Source organism: Homalodisca vitripennis, chromosome 7 (genome assembly GCF_021130785.1).
Source record: "Homalodisca vitripennis isolate AUS2020 chromosome 7, UT_GWSS_2.1, whole genome shotgun sequence".
NCBI lineage: Eukaryota > Metazoa > Arthropoda > Insecta > Hemiptera > Cicadellidae > Homalodisca > Homalodisca vitripennis.
In genome coordinates, this window is record NC_060213.1 from 65,729,305 (window position 1) to 65,747,281 (window position 17,977).

A 17,977-nucleotide genomic window follows, 5' to 3' on the forward strand; every position below is an offset into this window, starting at 1 on the left:
TCCAGGGGTACCAATAGCTTTGAACCTCTTCAATGCAAAGAGTACTGCACTGAGACTTGAACACATATAATAAGTGTGATCATTCCAGGAGAGGCCTTGGTCCAAAATTACGCTTAAGTGTTTAACAGTATTGACTCTTTTAGGATCGGCAGATTCTGTTAAATTGTATTCAAGTAGTCTAGAAGCAAGATAGTTTGTCTTAGCAGCATTTAGGAGAGGTGTACTCTCATAAGGCCTACATGTTAAATTGTCGATCTTCAATCCTGTTTTTCTCGGAAAGTATTCAAGTTACAATAATTAAATGTTTGTTAAATATTGTACACTGAATTAGTATGACTCACTACTGGTTCTTTTATTAATTAATTTTGCATTAATTTTTAAAAGAAAATTCTTTTGGTAAAATTACTTTAATGTAAAATTACTTGTTTACATCTAGTTAAAAAGATTCCAAGTAAAGATTGAGAAGACAGGCCTATATTAAAAATATTAAAAATTTCGTTCATATCGGTACAGTGGTATTTGAGAAAATATGAGGGTGGTTTGATAATTCTGGTAAAAATAGAATAAAATATGGTTTTAAAAGCAAAAACACACTTCATTTCTCGACATACTGTCCTTGTAAGGCTATACACCTGCTCCAGTGAGTTTCCAATGTTTTAAACGCATCGGTAAAGTAGGCTTTATCGAACTCTGCAAAATAGTCTGTCACAGCGGTGGACACTTCCTCATTCGATGAAAATTTCTTCCTACCAAGCCAAATTCTCAAGTTTAGGATTAAGAAGAAGTCACTCGAAGCCAAGTCTGGTGAATAAGGTGGGTGAGGAACCAATTTGAATCCCAAGTCAAGCACTTTTGCCATTGCGATAGCTGCTGTGTGGACTGGAGTATTGTCCTGGTGAAACCGCACCTTCTTCCTTGCCAATCTTGGACGTTTTTCAATGAGTTCCTGTTTCAAACGGTCTAGCAGAGCAGCATAGTAGGGCCTAGTTATGTATCTGCCTTTTTGCCAAATAATCTATCAGGATTATACCCGGGGAATCCCAAAAGACAGTAGCCATCACCTTTACAGCTGGCAAAACAGTCTTCACCTTCTTTGGTGCACTCTCCCCACGCTTCTTCCATTGTGTGTACTGTTGCTTGGTCTCCGGGGTGTAATGGTGGATTCAAGTTTTGGCCACAGATATGAATCTGCGCAAAAGGTCCTGTGGATTGCGCCTGAATAGTGTGAGATTCTAAGTATAAATGTTCTTTCGTTTCCGTTTTTGGTCTAAAGTAAGCAGGCGCGGCACCCATCGCATCGCGTACAGAGCTTCTTTAGGGTCAGTTTTTCATGGAATATGCAATGCACTCATCACTTCATCAAATCAAGTCATGCATTAAGTCACCGTCATCATGCAAATCACTTCAGTTGAGACGCCTACAGTGTTAGCTATGTCACAAAATTTTAATCTTCGATCTTCCATTATCATATCATGCACCTTATCGATGGTTTCCTGTGTGGTGACTTCAACGGGCTGACCGGAGGGTGTTTCATCTTCCGTGCTTCTCCAACCACGTTGAAACTCATTGATCCAAAAGTAAATGGTCTAAAATGTCAGTACAGAACTCACATGGACTTCATCCAACTCATATTTGATCTGTGCAGCTGCCCAACCCTTCAAATGAAAATGTTTAATGACCACGTGAAATTTGTTTTTCACAATCCTAAGGAACTAACTACGAAGTTACCACTTAGGCTAGGTGCACACACACCGATTTTGGACGACCGATTTTTTACCGGCCGTCCAAATTCCAATAGTGAACTGAATGAGGATAGTTGCACACACACCGATTTTTGACGGTCGATAAAAAATCGAAGCGATGGTTTCAAGATAATCATTAGTAAATTCATGTATACACGCTTTCTTCATAACTAACCAGATGGCTTGGCATACTTCTTTTATTATTTTCCTTGCAGTGGAAATCCCAACTTTGAAGGAATAATGTAGGTTGGTAAAGATGCACCCGCTCGCTAGATACCTGAAAAAATAGCTTAGTAGAAGTATGGTGATTTATGAGTATTTTTAAAACAAAAAACTGTTATACCGGTGCATTTGGACATTAACCTGGACAATGAAACAACAGCTGAAATTTGGCGATTTTCAACCAAACGAAACGGATTTGTTCGTGAAGATGGAGGAGCGAGAGCTGTGAGGACGATCGGTAAACAATCGGTGCGTGTGCAACTAGCCTTAAGCTGGCTGCAAAAACTCTACTAATAACAGCTGCCATTCTAAATTTTCTGTAATATCCTTGGAAATATCAGTCTTACCAACAGCAGTGCAGATTCCAAAAATTTCCCGCTCTTTCATACAAATGTACCATACTTATCGAACCGCCCTCGTACATAAGTTTAGGGAATAAATTAGCAGAAATCAAGTTTTTCGAAATTGACAATACAAAATCCAGGCCAACTGAATATCAAAGCTTAACTTACTCTTTAAAACATTCCTGATCCATAATCATGTCCTTTTTCCTTTTTGCATCTAACAACGTCTTCGTTGCCATTTTTACCTTTCTTAGATTTCTTTGCCTCCACTCCATACGCTTTATCAGCTTTTTTATTCGGTTGCGATCAATTTCGCTTAGAGTTTGCAAATTGTTTTTTACCTGACTTTGAGTCTGAGCTCTTTCAATACTTCAAATTTACTCTTATTCTCTTCATTGAAACTGATTACAGCATCATATGTACCTCATTTCTAAGTTTGAATGCCAACAAATTCACTTTTGGTATCCTGGACCAGAATACATAATTGAAACTTTCCTTGACATTTTTCGTACATCCATGTATGCATTTTTTTAAGTTCTAGCTAAGCTAGGTCTTTGAATATCGGTTCTATAGTCTCAACCACAGCGTGGTCTAGATCATTTTACTAGAAGATTACTTCTTTTGGCAGGCTATGGATGATGGATGTCGTATGCTTTGCACGGGGGAAACCCCCTTATAAGAAGTAGTCACTTCTGTAGATCAGTGCCGACGAATGCCTTTCCATTTTTTGAAGTGAAAACTTCTTTAGGCGCGTTGAGCGTTTTGGTAGAGGGTAAAATCCTCGGTTCCCGTCACCGACATGCTAATGATACTAACCTGCATGAAAAAGTCAGTCTCGCTGTGTTTTTTAACCGTAGACTTGGCCGCGGACTACTAACCTGCATGAAAAAGTCAGTCCTCGCTGTGTTAAAACCAACGAACTATACTACTGGAACGCGCACTGCCCATAAGCAGCATGTTTGTGTTTTCCGGTCGCACACAGCTGTGCGTTACTGGTGTATCCATGGATTTGCAGGCGCTTAAAGTGGCAAGAACTCACCAAGTTTCTGTACTCCATGCCAATGATGCTGATCTTAGAACACATTAACTTTTTATTGATTTTAAATCTAAGGGTAAATTAAGTAGATCAAGTGATGATTGTACGGTATTGAAAATTGTAAAATATTATTATTTACTCTAGTTATCTCAAACAAATGCGACCACTTCTAAATTGACAGGAAGCCACGAGTTACTTTGAATTAAAACTGTGACTAAAACTATTTTTTTTTAAATAATATCTCATCACATCGAAAAAACAAAAACTTTTGACATTAAAAAAGAAACCAACTTAGAAATAAGGCAAAAATATTGGTCAAAATAATTTTATTTTCTAACACGTAGATTAAGTGTGTCATGTTTGTAAATTTTTTGTAGTTTATTTTGAAATAAAATACTGTCAATAAAAAGTTGTTTTTTTTCATCTGGGTAATATTTTAATGCCTGTAATATTTGTTTTCCGACTTTGTAAGAAAAATAAAAGTCAAAATCTCAGTTATTTTGATATTGCACAAAAATCAGTTTTTTTAACAGAAAATAAAAATCCACGGTAAAAAGCAGCTACTAACATTTGTAATAATAAATAAATTGTAGTATCTAACAATTGTATTAAGTCTACAAGGCGTTTTAAAGTGATATTAGATCATTACTATAATGCCTGCCATATGGGCGGAGTTAGTTCTTGCCCATTTCCAGCGCCTGCAGACTCGGAACGCAGCCCAGGATTTCGGCTCGGTTTTCTCCGGCCCAGAGCGCGTTCCATTATTATAATTCGTTGGTTAAAACTGTTCCGGCGGAGTATGAAAACAGACTACGAAAATCAGTGACCTTTACGGCTTCCTCTCGCGATTTAAAAAGTGAAGCCAATGTCGTACAATTCTGTAAGATGCGTCAAATTAAAGCTCTTTAATATTGGCAATCTATTGGTTACATTTTTAAATATTAAAAAAATTTCGAAATAATTTTGATTATTGTTTACATTTTACATAGCGTTTTACAATGACAAGAAAAAAGTAGTAAGCGAGGATTTTTTTTATTTTTTGGTCAGACAAAATTTGTCAGCGAGAAAGTTGTGTGAAAATAGATGAATATTTTTTTTGTAGTTTATCATTTTTTTATTGGATGTTTAGTTTAGCCTGTAGTAGCGTATGAAGTGATGAGTGAACGTTTCTGCCGGAACTGTAGTTGGCGCATTGGCTCACTGATACCGTATTAACTCAATAAATTAGTTTTATTGTGCAATAAAAATACCTTTACGAAAGAACCAAGTTAATTTAAACTAATTTATTAGTTTTAAAAAAATATTGTGGGTTTAATTGTTTATTGCAATTATATACTTTATTCCGTAAGTAAAGTTAAATTGACCACGTGGGAAGTTTCAAAAGTGAGTATGAAACATATTAAAATTTTTATACAGATAAATGAATAATGAAAACAACGAATATATTTTTAAACATTTTTAATATTTGTACGAATATTTGTATTTAAAAATTTAGCATTATTCATTTTAATTATGTTTTGATTATGTATGTAATGTGTTGTTGTCATGAAATGAGTATTATTACGGTATAAAGATTTATCTTACTAGCGTGGTAAAATAGATTACTAGTTATTTGATAATATTTTTTCGTGGATTTTAAATTTGGAAAATTAAAAACGCGTCACATTTACAATTACAGATGTACTGCTACTATAACGTTTTTTGTTAAATTACTCTCAACTTAATAGTTCCGTTTTCACTTCTATCGGCAGTCCCCACGACTGCTACTGTTTTTTTTTTTTTTTTTTGTGGTTTATAGCTTTTCTGTTTTAACTCAGCAAAACTCAACCTCAGGACTAACCAAACCTTCATTCTAGGCCCACTCTTAACTTCAGTTTCTCATTCTGTACATGATGTGTTCCAATTTCTTTTGAATTTCCTTTTCTTTGACCATCTACTAGGATTATTTTTGCTCGTGTTTACTCATTCAAACTAAAAGCGTTAACACTTTTTACTGATATAAAACTCTAAATGTCCAGATCCTCAGTGGAATATATGTTTGTAAGTCGGCATACATTATTGGGTAGCTAATATTACCCAAGAATTTAGGTGGCTAGCTGTAACACACAGGCAGAACGAGCTCATTCGATTTTTTAAACACACATAATGGAGAAATGAACGTTTTGAATTACTGCCATTTAATATTATTGTTTCTGTTAATATAAGTACGGTATTATTCTTTTTATATCATTTCTTTGTGTTACAAATCACTTATAATGTACATCGCTCGGTATTTATCAATAGTTAATTTCTTATTTATACCTGATCTTTATTCTTGCTAATTATCTTGATAGCATACAATTTTGTAAACGTTACACGCCGTTGAAAATAAAGAATAAATTAATACTTATGGGAAGACAAGATGACAGATTGCGATATAAATGGTAGAAAATGTGTCATTTATGTGGTATAGTGTGTTTCTTTCCTCTAACAATTATTCTGTATACTACTCTAATAGTTGAACTGTGCATTAAAACTCTAAAATCAAAAGCAATACGTTCATTGTCTGCAATACTTCGTAAACATAATTTTATCTTATGTTAGTAGAAAGTGTTATATACTACACACAATTTTTTTATATATATTTCAACACATTTTGTTTACTGGTTGTTTTCCATTTGATTTACAATTTCGATGTCATATGTTTTGTAGCTTGGTTGTAGGCTTCCTCATGGATGACGTCATCAGTATAGATAATCGGGTTTATTTCTACGTGGATTTCATAGTTGTTAATTTTTTGTAAAATGTTCAAAGACCTTTTAAAGTGGTAACAGTAGCTATAGGTAAGCAACCTAAAAGTGTTTCATATATTTTTAGTTCATTAAAGTGAATATTAGTGGGCCTTTTATTGCAGCTTTGCTTGGCTCGGACTTAGGCTAAGTCTTAGGTATGTAACCTGATTTACTTTCTAAAGCTGTCAGAAATGTTTTTATAGCCGGTTAATTTGCAGTACCTTTGCCAGTTAAACCCTCAAGTGAATCGAGTATTAGAATTCTGGAGCATCTTGATTTATATTACTGTAAATTTAGCTTAGTCATTAACATGCTGTTGTTTAATGGAGCTTCATCTTCTGTCAAAGTAGGACAATCTTGCTAGGCTCTATGAAAGGTAAATCAAGACTATAAGTATGACCGAGTAATTTTTATAAAATTGTTAGGCTATTCTGGTGAATACATTCAATTGCCCCAGTAATGTTTAGTGAATACAAAAATAGTTTACCTACTGCACCCTAGGTGAAGCAGGCTTAGCCTATATACCAAAATTATTTCTTGATTTTTCAGTAACTTGTACACAAATTCCTTTGCCTTTCAACATACTTCAACTTGTATTTTTTGGCTTTGTTTTAGTATAAATTTAAAGAAACACTTGCACAAACATGACAATTGTTTTCATATGATTTAGCCTAGTATAATGCGGAGTTTAGCAATCGGTAGTCCACCCGGGGAGACTTTAATAAGCGCCCTACACTCATTATTCGATTGCTATTATTGAACAATTCAATATATTATCCAAATTCGATATGTAAAAATCGTACACAATGAGTTATAATAAATTATGGTAACAAGAAGAATCTCTATTTATAACTTGCCTGGGTAGGGTACAATAAGTGGACCCGGTTTGTTATATCAAAGAATGTAATCATCGATACCTAATATTCTCATCTCAAATCCTAGACTATCAATCGATATAAGGGTCATTTTCAAATTGAGAGCAAATATCAGTCCCAGGCTAATAACATTTTAGTAAATGAACAAATAAAAATTATAATAGGTTAAGGATTAACAAAAGTATGCTAAGTAGTTAGATAGACCCATTTAAAAATAAAATGATAATTAGTTATTGTCCAATAAATGTTATAACTCTCATTTTGTCCCCTCGCTGACTGTCCCCAACAGTTGCCATGAGAATGTCTCTACAAATCTACAATATAAATCTCTATTCTTCAATTGTAATACAAGGAGTAAGTCATCTTCCAATTATAATCTCTTTGACCATAACCTGTGAATAAATCAATATTATTTCTAAATAAAGGATATTTTGCGTTTTTTTCATGTCCCCAGAACTATCTCTAAGACAACAACCTTTTTTCCAAATGCCACAAAAACACGAATTCAATTCCAGCGTTCCCTGTCTTGTGTGTTATGAGTTGTGGATATTCCGCGTTACAGGTTAATATTGTTCTTGTTCGACAAATTCGTAAAATCTTCTTTTAAAACCCAATCCAGGTAATTATTTATTTGCGTATATTAATTAGATGTCTCCTCGCCGACGGTAATGTAACAACGTATTTCTTGAACAATTGCGTTCATATTATCGGTGTTGTGAGCCGTTACGGAATCGGACATAACCTCAAAATCTTACCGGGTCTAACTAAGTGCGTTGTTGAATTAGCGGAAAATCCTCGACAGAATGTCTCCTAGCAGACGTTACCGTAGAGACAGTCTCTTCGTGGACGTCCGCGAATGTACCTGCCGACGTCGGCGTTGAGACATTTTCCATCGGCGAGTAGACTTTTCATAACTTTAATTGAAATTTTAATAACAATTGATGTTTTTAATAAGTTTTCTTCTTACGTTAATAACCCTTACAGCCTCATGCGACTATCATAGCAGCCAGCAGAGGCAATTTCCTCCTCCCCAGCAATACTCATGGTATCTAGAGGATTATTTTACAATACCTCACAAACTCTGTTAACCCTTACAGCCCCATATGTCTTTCACAGCAACCAGCAGTAGCAGTTTCCTGCTTCCAGCTATATAGTTTTTGTAAGTGCTATTTTGATTACTATTTTTCTTTCTTTATAGTTTCATAAAAAAATGGGAAATAAGAAAAAGAAAAGCTAGTTACAGAAGACGCAAAAAATATAGGCGAGAAAGGGAACTAGCCAATGCATGAAATCGCAGATACAAAGCGAATTTTTCTGAACAAAAGTTAGAAAAAAACTGCAAAGAGATAGAGAACGATACCATCGCTTAAAACAGGAAAAAAAATAAAGTTGGTTAGTGAAATGACAGAAAAAGAGAAGAAACAGAACAGAAAGGTTTGGAGGAAAACGAAAGGCTGCGCTTAGAAAGAAGAATAAAGATGAAGAGTTTATTAAGAAACACTCCACCCAACAGTGACACTGAAGACTTAGCATTTACCAAGAGAGATTCTCGGTAAAAACAAGTTGGAAAAGAAATGGTTCGGAAAGACAGAGCCAAGGCATATAGAGAACTAAAAACAAAAAGAAGAGAACGAAAACTAAAAGCCAAACTAGACAAGTACAAAAAACGGCTTCAGAGAGAGCGATTGAAAAACACTAATTTAACGTCGCCTTCACCTAGAAAAAAAAGTGAGAAAATCTGGTTTGCCATGAAAAGGTATCACCGCATGTAAAAAAAGAGACTTTTTGCCGGATATGTCCTTGAAAAGCAGTTGAAATCGTCAATGAAAAAAATACGCTGCATAAAAAACTAAGAGAGTGAAATAACGTCCAGAGTTATCGGATCGAAAATATTAAGGAAATACAGAGTCCAGAAAGTTACATATTGTTATACTTTTATGATAATGCAAAAAAAGGAGTTAAACATGATTCCAGGAAACAGCTGTTGTTAGTATACTTTTAATAAAACCCAATACATTGTCAGTGATTGTAGACGATTATCATCTTTTTGCTGATCGCAGTGGTCCCTCGCCGAAAAAACGTAGATGGCCGCTGTCTCCTCGCTGATGGCCGATGTCCCCTCGCCGACACTTGTCTCCTCGCAGACGATTACTTTTTTGCACATTGAAACGTAAATAATGGAAAAAAAAGAGTTGTGTTTGTAATTTCGATTAAACAAAATCATCTAATAAACAACGTCAAGTAAGTTTTGATCATTACTTTTATTTTATTTTGGTGTTTTTTTTAAAAAAATCGTTCTGATTATTTTATTTTTCTCATTTGAGCATACAATTTTATAATAAAATACCTTCAATTCGTGAAAAATTATGAAAATTTCTTATATATTCATCTTACTGATGACAGTGACTAATAAGATAATATAAATTGTGTGGTTTAACTTTTTAATTAAACCTTAAAATAAATGTTTTAATACTGTCGGCGAGGAGACATAATTTCAGGTATCTCCAACTTCAAATATAAAAAAAATATTTATAAACTGTAAAAATTAAGCTCTGCTACTTCAGTAACTGTTACTATGATAACTAAGGAGCACTGCTGTTGTGTTTTGAAATATTTTTTTATTTTTTTTTTTACTACATCATATTTGCTCTCAATTTGAAAATGACCCATAAAGTATTCTATAGTCCTCAATAACAATCGTATACTATGTTTTAAATTAAAATATGAATTTAATATTTACAGTGATCAAACCAAATTGTTATAACCAAAATTAGGAAAACTGAAGATGACCATCTATACTCTTCTTACAGTTAAAGTTGTTCCTTTCCCACAAATTTCACATAATGGGTTTTTCGGTATGAGGTCCAACATGTTGAAGTTACGAAAAACATGTCTTGTATCATCTTTCAAAGCAATGTCGTGTAAGTAGTTTTCTAATATTGATTGCCATTTTTAATAATCAAATGTTACTTATATAAAATTGAAATATTACATAACGAGTATTATTTGAAAGTGTTTACAGCTGTTGATATAGATTATTTAAGTAAATTGTTCAAAATAATTAATCAGTATTGATTGATTATATCGATGGTTATAATTAAGTGATATCGTTTGCCAATTTCAATATAAAAATCCGGGTCCGCTTATCGTACCCTACCCACTTGCCCAGCTTGATATCAATGAGTAACCGCTTTTGTGAAATGGAAGAAAGAAATCTCCCCATGTTTACCAGAAGCCAAACCCACATGTTGAAGCCACTTAACCAAATCTCCTCACTTGTGAGAAGTATCTCACATATTTTCCTCATATCCATCGCCATTTTAATAAGTCTCAAAATATTAGTTACTTTTTGTTGCTTATTATATATATTAAAATTACTATAACTAATAAGTTGATTTAATATGGTAAGTTAAAATAAATTGTAATATAGAAGTTTTCCCTTGGATAAAAACAATCAAACTATTCTATATTAATCTAATTTTTTTTTATATATAATATAGAATTTTTCAAAACATAGTCACCATCCCTCTCGATGCAAGTGGTGAACTGCGGGATCAATTTTTTCATGCCTGCCTCGAAGAAGTCTCCTGCCAGCTCTTTCGGCCCACTTCTCCACCTCCCCCTTCACCTCCTTGTCCGTTGAAAACTTGTTTCCACTCATGTGCAACCTTCAGGGAAGTGAAGAGATGGAAATCTGAAGGGGCCAGGTCAGGGGAATACGGGGGATGGTTCAAAACATCCCATCCAAAAGAGTCCAGGAGTAGCTTCTTGGCGTTGGCCGTGTTGAGGTCTGGCATTGTCGTGCAGCCAGTCAGACTCTCTTCGTCAGCATGTCCCTTCTTTTATTCGAATTACCCTTTTCAATCTTTTTAGCGTCTCACAGTATTTTTGCCGCGTTGATCGTCTCCCCGTGAGGCAGATATTCAATCAAAATTATGCCTTTATGGTCCCAAAAACGGAAATGCCATGATTTTTTTGTCTGAAATCGTGGTTTTGAATCTCTTGGTGGAGGCTGGCAGGGTGTGACACCATTGCTAAGACTGCCTCTTACTTTCAGGTGTGTAAGAGGGGCAACCCAAGTTCCAAAACTCTTTAGAGCTCTGCACTCGATTCAACTTGCTGTTCTGTCAGCTGTTTTGGGACCCACCTCGGCAGACAATTTCCAATATCCGAGAGTTTCTGTGATTGTTTCATGTATCAGGGATCTAGAGATTTACGGAAACATCGCAGAAAGTTCATCTAACGTCAATCTGCGATCGTCACGGACCGCAATCTCAATTTTTTTTTCCACAAGTTCGTCAGTCACAATTGAAGGTCTTCCGCTCCTCTGATCATCATGCACGGAAGCATGGCGATTTTTAAACTCGCGACACCACTTGTACACACTCGTACGATTCATAGCTCCGTTACTGTAAAACAGTTTTCACCCTAATTATAAATTTCAACCGGAGCTTTTCCCTTCACAACGAGGTAGCGAATGACGGTGTGAATTTCACGCTTTGCGGGAGATACGATTGACATTTTTCATGAGAGATGCTACTGCGTCAAGAGTTTTCAACACACTAACCTCAGATTGGTCTCGTTTTGAAGGGGAGGAGTCAGACTACGCGGCAGTGTTGCCAACAGTGTTGCCAACAAAAAGTATTCTCTACAGCTGTGAGAGTACCAGTATACTTACTTTCTGGAATTGCCTCGTAGTTTATAAAGTGTTATCAGCATATTTATCAATAGCATAATATATAGTAAGTATATTAAATAATCGGTTTCAGTGAAGTTAATGGTTGGAGTTGCCAATAAATATGTCATCATTATTAACATATCTGTTCGTACTCTAGAAGAATTATAACCAACTTTGCCCTAGACCTAACTACCAGTAAAACTACAATATTAGCAGCTTGCTCGGATAGCAGTAAACAAACCGCTTGTATAAAATTTAAGTTAAGGATTCTCGCCATGGGTTTTACTTAGAGCCAAATCTAATCTTGAAGCCACTTGAACAAATCTCGTCACTTTTAAAAGATAATCTCACAAAAATTTCCTCACATTCATCACCATTTTCAAGTTCTCAAAAAATTAGTTAGCCTACTTTATGTCGCTCATTTTTAACATTAGAAATTAGTAGGTTTTAAAAATTATTCTTTATTCTTAAATATTCTATTTTAATTAAAGCTCCCTAATTAAAACAAAACTTCTTATAGGGTTCCTCAAGGATCCATTTTTGGGGCCACTTTCTATTCCTCTGCTACCTAAAAGGAATTCCAGAGCTAGATAAATTAGGCTTATACACTGATGATGCTACTCAAAGAATTACTGCTTCATCTAAAGAGGAAATAGAGGAGTTTGCTTTTCTCAGCGTATCAAAAATAAATCAGTTTTTTTAAAAGAAAACAACTTAATTTTAAATCCAACAAAAACAAGCTATATGGAATTTTGTACTAACCAATGCAGAAATAAAATTAATCCTCATATAGAAAATAAATGAAAGTGGCTATAGTTAAGGAAGAAGAAGTAAAGTTTTTGGGTTTACGTTAGACAGTTCGCTGACATGGAATAAACATTCAGAAAATATAGTTTCAAAAATTAACTCTGATATGCTCTTTGCAGAATATCAAAATTATGCTCACAAGAAACTCTAAAAATGATTTATTTTTCACATTTTATATTTGGTATCTCTTCATTATATGGATCCACATCAATAAAAAATTTTAATTCAATTTTAGTGATATAAAAAAAAAAAACAATTCGTGTCATTTTAAAACTTAAATGGAATGAAAGTGTGAAGGATCACTTTCCTCAACTGGGTATCATGATGGTTTACAGTGCATATATATATGAAACTATAATGTCAGTGATGAAATCGTACTCATAGCTTAGGCAACAGTGGTGAGATTCATAATTATAATACAAGAAATAGAAATAATATGGCAGTAGCTCAACATAACTTACACTTTTTCTGCAAAAAACCAAAATTTTTTAATTTGCTGCCAAGGAAATATAAAATTAATAAAAAATAAACTTAAAAGCTACCTGACTGACCCTCCGTTGTACTCCTTTTCTGAATTTTTATACAATTCACAATAGTTTTTACAATCATTAAAATTACATTGTATTATATTTCATTAGATACTAATGTAAAATCATATTTAGTAAACTTAACCATTTACTTTCTTAATCATGTGACGCCATTCATGTACACCATGACGTGTAACAATCGAATAAAGATATTTTCTGATTGTGATAATTGTAGTAACAAAATGTTGAATATTGCAAAGGTTACCATTTTGCTTCCTATAAAAATTCATTTCATGAATTACCTGATTTGATTACCGTGTTACATTTTTAAAGAATAGCTGTTTTAAAACGCTCATGGTTGAAAACAGCTGTTTGATTGAAGAATATTGCTTGTGCTATAAAAACATAACCTAACTTCCATTACAGTTTTACTAATATTGAAGTTTGAGAAATGGCTTTAAATCTTGAAAAAAAAGTGAAGGGTTGTGAGTGGGCTATTTCCTTTGGTAACAGTACATAAGCAATTAGACAATTTCAGATTGCCTACTCAGGAGTTGAAACCACCTAGCAATCCAACAATAACTAAGTGGGAAAATCTTTTGTTAGAAACTGAAAGTGTCATAAAAAAGTACTCTAGAGGATCAAATGAGGAAAGAGAAATACTAGTATGCGCATATCAATGCTCCGCTCTTCAGAAAAAAAGGAATCACTAAGGAAGGTTGAACTTGAAACTGGTGTTCCAAAGTTTTCAGTACAGAGAAATAATAAGAAAACAAAATTAAATTTTACAAAAGTCACCTAGCCCATAATTTTCTTGAAGATGATCTGGACAGGAAAGGGTCAATTCGTTTTCAAATCACTCAATAAAAAATAAAATTTGTTGCTCAACATTTTTAATTTGCCCAATTTTTTTATTATGAGTTCCCTATGGGTAGACAATCACAAAACACTATTTGAAAACATTTTACAAGCCATAGTTTTTTCCTGGCTGCCATTTTTAAAATGGCGGTTTTGCAGATTTTAGTAAAATACGCGGTTTGCGAAAAGTTTAATTGATAAGCTATTTTTAAAGATATCAGAATAATCCAAAAACCAGTGTGTTCAGCATAAAATGAACTTCATTTGACATTATAATAATGTGTCTTTTTGTGCAAGAAAGTCAGTCAAACTTGTTCTGCAAACTCTCGGAAGAAAATCATCAATTGTTACTTCTTAAGACCATAAAAGTTTAAGAAGGAAAAGAGACTCACTACTAATATTTTATTTCTTTGTTGAAAACTAATATAACTACCTACTGAAAAAGTTTTAGTCCTGGGGGAATGCTCTCCTTTTTTTTTCTAGAGCTTTTCAAAAATGGCCGAAAGCCTAATAATGTCAATTTTCTAGGGTTAATAACTAAAAAGGGACTGAATGAAAATAAATGAAAAATTTTACAGAATGTTCTTTATACAAATAGGAATATCTCATAAAAAATTATGACTGAGACTTAACTACATTTAGAGATATACAGCATTGAATTTCAGTTAAAAGCGCTACCCTTTTTCTCACTTGTGCTTGGGTACCAAGTTAGCAAACAAGGGCTTGTTTAAATCATTATGTTAACAATAAACTTATATTTAATGCTCAAAACATTATATTCCTTATTTAAACCTACTTAGGATTTACAATAAAAATTATTTAAAACCAGAAAAATTAGTGACCATCTTGATCACAATACTATGACTGTGTACACATTTCAACATCACCTAATTAGTGAAATAAAGAAGATAAACCCTAATTTTGAAATGGTAATTTACTTTAGCGATGGAGCAAGCAGCAGTACAAAAATAAAAAAACTTCATTAATGTCTGCCTACACAAAAATGATTTCGGTTTAAAAGCAGAATGGAATTTCTTTGCCTCACCACACGGGAAGAATTCTTGCGATGGTATTGGGGGAACCACGAAATGAGAAGTTACACGAGCTTCACTTAAAAGACCTTACACTGAACATATCCTGACTCCACAAGATATGTTCAAATATTGTTGAGAAAATATTACTGGAGTTCAGTATATTTTTTGTTCCTTCAGCCGAAATCAAGCAAATGGAAACAAAACTTACAGAGAGATTTGAATGCTGTTTTACCAGTGAAAGGAACAAGAAGCTATCACAGATACATCCCCATAAGTGGCAACAAATAAGATGTTTTGTTACTTCTGCAGGCTCAAACTTTTGATGATCATCAAACATTGATACTTTTCACAAATGTATCATCTTTTACGAGTAATGACTATGTTGCTTGTATCTATGATGACAAGTGGTGGTTTGGTAAAATCGAAGACAAAGATGAAGTCAACAATGATGTATTGGTGCATTTTCTTTCACCCTTCTGGACCAAAAACTGCCTTCCAGTTTTCCAAAAATGACACTGCCTGGGTGTCTGCTAAGAAAATAGTGCGAAAGGTGACTCCACTGGAACTAACAACCATGTCTGGTAGGACACATAACCATAAATGAGAAAACTATGTAATGAAATATCATCTTTATTTAATTCGTTGATGAAAATTGCAGCCAACAAGTAATTGAAACCAATGTTTTAAATCTAAATGCACAGAAGAACAATATTATGTGAATACTGTATGCAAGTGTAGTACCAAAATTGTATCGGTAAAGTTAAGTTGAAGAATATGATTCTTACCTATTGTTCTCACTGTGTAAGATTATGAGTTACTATTTTAAAATATTCCTCAGGTACTAACACATATTTTTACATCATGTATTTTATAAAATGTATTTGATAATATTATATTTTAGAACATAAATTAAAATGCATATACATTTTTGACAGTATATATAGATCTAAGCAAATTATTTTTTCCTAAAGTGTCCAAGTGCTATTTTGTGGTTATGAGTATTGTTTATTTATACCATTATTTTTCTAGTTATTAACCCTAGAAAATTGACATTATTAGGCTTTCGGCCATTTTTTGAAAAAGCTCTAGAAAAAAAAAAGGAGAGCATTCCCAGGGCTAAAACTTTTTCAGTAGGTAGTTTATATTAGTTTTCAACAAAGAAATAAAATATTAGTAGTGAGTCTCTTTTTCCTTCTTAAACTTTTATGGTCTTAAGAAGTAACAATTGATGATTTTCTTCTGAGAGTTTGCAGAACAAGTTTGACTGACTTTCTTGCACAAAAGAAAACATTATTATAATGTCAAATTGAAGTTCATTTTATGCTGAACACACTGGTTTTTGGATTATTCTGATATCTTTAAAAATAGCTTGACAATTAAACTTTTCGCAAACCGCATATTTTACTAAAATCTGCAAAACCGCCATTTTAAAAAATGGCCGCCAGGAAAAAAGATATGGCTTGTAAAATTTAATCAAACTATATTCTATATTAATCTAATATCGAGTTTAGGCCAATAATTAAAGTCTATCCACCACCCCCACTAATTAGTGGCTAACCCAGTTTTAATTCATTGCTAACTACGAGGCACCTCCAGAAAGTAAGTATACTCAATTTATGTAGGGTAAAAAAAATGTATTAAAGCAAAAACATACTTGGTTACACTTGTACAAATGTAAGTTATTTTTCAACATAGTCACCATCCCTCTCAATGCAAGTGGTGAACTGCGGGATCAATTTTTTCATGCCTGCCTCGAAGAAGTCTCCTGCCAGCTCTTTCGCCCACTTCTCCACCTCCCCCTTCACTTCCTTGTCCGTTGAAAACTTGTTTCCACTCATGTGCAACCTTCAGGGAAGTGAAGAGATGGAAATCTGAAGGGGCCAGGTCAGGGGAATACGGGGGATGGTTCAAAACATCCCATCCAAAAGAGTCCAGGAGTAGCTTCGTGGCGTTGGCCGTGTGAGGTCTGGCATTGTCGTGCAGCAGTCAGACTCTCTTCGTCAGCATGTCACTTCTTTTATTCCGAATTACCCTTTTCAATCTTTTTAGCGTCTCACAGTATTTTGCCGCGTTGATGGTCTCCCCGTGAGGCAGATATTCAATCAAAATTATGCCTTTATGGTCCCAAAAACGGATGCCATGATTTTTTTGTCTGAAATCGTGGTTTTGAATTTCTTGGTGGAGGGTGGCAGGGTGTGACACCATTGCTAAGACTGCCTCTTACTTTCAGGTGTGTAAGAGGGGCAACCCAAGTTCCAAAACTCTTTGGAGCTCTGCACTCGATTCAACTTGCTGTTCTGTCAGCTGTTTTGGGACCCACCTCGCAGACAATTTCCAATATCCGAGAGTTTCTGTGATTGTTTCATGTATCAGGGATCTAGAGATTTACGGAAACATCGCAGAAAGTTCATCTAACGTCAATCTGCGATCGTCACGGACCGCAATCTCAATTTTTTTTTCCACAAGTTCGTCAGTCACAATTGAAGGTCTTCCGCTCCTCTGATCATCATGCACGGAAGCATGGCGATTTTTAAACTCGTGACACCACTTGTACACACTCGTACGATTCATAGCTCCGTTACTGTAAACAGTTTTCACCTAATTATAAATTTCAACCGGAGCTTTTCTCTTCACAACGAGGTAGCGAATGACGGCGTGAATTTCACGCTTTGCGGGAGATACAATCGACATTTTTCACGAGAGATGCTACTGCGTCAAGAGTTTTCAACACACTAACCTCAGATTGGTCTCGTTTTGAAGGGGAGGAGTCAGACTACGCGGCAGTGTTGCCAACATGTCGAAAAAGTATTCTCTACAGCTGTGAGAGTACCAGTATACTTACTTTCTGGAATTGCCTCGTAGTTTATAAAGTGTTATCAGCATATTTATCAATAGCATAATATATAGTAAGTATATAAATAATCGGTTTCAGTGAAGTTAATGGTTGGAGTTGCCAATAAATATGTCATCATTATTAACATATTCTGTTCGTACTCTAGAAGAATTATAACCAACTTTGCCCTAGACCTAACTACCAGTAAAACTACAATATTAACAGCTTGCTCGGATAGCAGTAAACAACC

The 17,977-nt window shown here is 34.4% G+C and overlaps 1 protein-coding gene across 7 annotated transcripts in view; it reads left to right on the forward strand.

Moving 5' to 3' along the window:
• Positions 1-6,035: 6,035 nt before the first annotated feature.
• LOC124365943 (protein RER1) overlaps positions 6,036-17,977 on the forward strand; it is a 58,344-nt gene continuing 46,402 nt past the window's right edge. For 5 of the 7 annotated variants that reach the window (XM_046822086.1, XM_046822088.1, XM_046822087.1 and 2 more), the window contains exon 1: positions 6,046-6,270. The gene's annotated coding sequence lies outside the window, so the exon portion shown is untranslated. Of the gene's footprint in view, positions 6,271-17,977 lie in introns of all 7 variants that reach the window. The other 2 variants (XM_046822083.1, XM_046822085.1) reach the window with 2 other exon arrangements.